This window comes from Trachymyrmex cornetzi, unplaced genomic scaffold (genome assembly GCF_001594075.2).
Source record: "Trachymyrmex cornetzi isolate Tcor2-1 unplaced genomic scaffold, Tcor1.1 scaffold1038, whole genome shotgun sequence".
Lineage (NCBI taxonomy): Eukaryota > Metazoa > Arthropoda > Insecta > Hymenoptera > Formicidae > Trachymyrmex > Trachymyrmex cornetzi.
The window spans coordinates 42,744-44,468 of record NW_017295585.1 but is presented as its reverse complement, the minus strand read 5'-3'; the positions used below and the strand labels follow the sequence as shown (position 1 = coordinate 44,468).

The 1,725-nt window shown below is 41.3% G+C and overlaps 1 pseudogene; it reads right to left on the bottom strand.

The window, feature by feature from the left end:
• The window catches only part of LOC108758844 (uncharacterized), a 13,041-nt pseudogene that overhangs the window by 10,447 nt on the left and 869 nt on the right, over nt 1-1,725 (bottom strand).

The following is a 1,725-nucleotide window of genomic DNA, read 5'->3' as shown; positions in this document are numbered from 1 at the left end:
TTGGTTAGCCGATTTTTTTCACAACGTTCGAGCGAGACGTTACCTTTGAGTGTATTAAAAACACATTCACAGATACAACGAATAAGTTTTTCGTCCGCGGCGCGTAGGAAGGTCGTGCGTTGATTTTTGTTCAGATGATAGAGGGCCGCGAGAAGACATGCGTTTCTTTTATCGATCGAATGTGTGGCGATTTTCGTCGCACTGTGCGATTTCTCGTCACTCGTCTTTATCGCGAGAAAAAACGTACGACTGACTGGTACTATCGCACGTGCTCGTCTTTTATACGAATCCGTTCGAAAATGATCTACGTAACACGTAGACGTAATGAGTCGTATCTTCGGGAAAAATACACGCTCGAAATCGATACTCGTCCGGAGTTGATTGTTTCGTAGTATGCCTCTTCTAGAAATTTCGGATCGTCGGGATACCATATACTTGACGCGCTAAATGACGAATTTGAGGGCGATCACGTGGATTTTTGAAAACTACGATGTAATTTGCATTGAGAGATATATCACGCTGTCCACGGCCCTGATGGAAGAGATTCTGCGAGATAAGAATAACACTGAGATTCTTGTGATGGCTGCCTTTGCTGAAAAATCCATGATTGCGTCGCTCGACGACGATTCTCTCATAAGATCGATTATCACTAATTTCGGGGAGAGCGGATCGTTCGAGTAATCCTCCGAACGAGATAATCCCTCCCGAAATTCAATTACGTTCTTCTTCTTCGTCGCTTTAACGTTACTGCGTCGCCAACTCTGTTCTTCGATCTCTTTTTCACGATCGTCGTATTGTAATTGTCGATAAGCTTCTTGCCACTCCGCGTAATAAAATAAAACTCTCTCGAAACGCACGTCGGACATGAGAGATAAATATCGGAGGAAAGTCTTTACGAAAATCGTCTTTCCGTAACCGGTAGGACCGCATACGATCGATGTCCAGGGATGTTTCCACCGCACGTCCATTTTGCGAAATGAACACGCGATTACCGTGCAAGACTTCAAAAGCAAATAAGAAAAGGGTAAAAAATGGCGCTTAACATTATTTTCAAGAATGTGTAAAGGACAAATTTAAGCAGGGAGATAAGCTAATCGGCGCGACGAGGCCCCCACGCGGCGGGCACACGCTCGCGTCAGCGTACCCCCGCGTAGGCTAATCAGGGGGCGGAGAGCACCAAGTCGCCTTCTGAGCTGATTCGCGCCACGGTGCGATGCGCATAAGCTTATCCGTGACGAAGTCAGCCTACAATTCTTTCGGATATGTGAGAGGAGGGGGCATCGCCGCTACGAGCTTACATGCGATGCCGTGGGAAAAAAGCTTATAATGGAGGAAGGAAGAAGGTAAAAATTTTTCTTGTGTTTTAAATATAAAATATTTTATTTTTATGTTTATTACTTATTTCTTACAAAAAAGGGGAAAAAGAGGAAAAAGAGCTTTTAAAGTTTTTTTATTTAAAAGCCTCGAATACAATACAATTTTATATGGTAAAAAATATTTATATTTTACATTATAAAATTGAAGAACAATTCTAATACCAAAAAGATGTACAAAACAATAAAATATTTACAAAAACAATATTCATATTTCTCAAAATCTCCCATTATAACTTTACATTTTTACCTAATTATACTAATGGACGGAAAATTCGACAACGTTGCTAACTTAAAACGAGAGAGAAAGTTCGAGCGAGAGAAAGGTTATTCATCTACGAAACCGTATGGA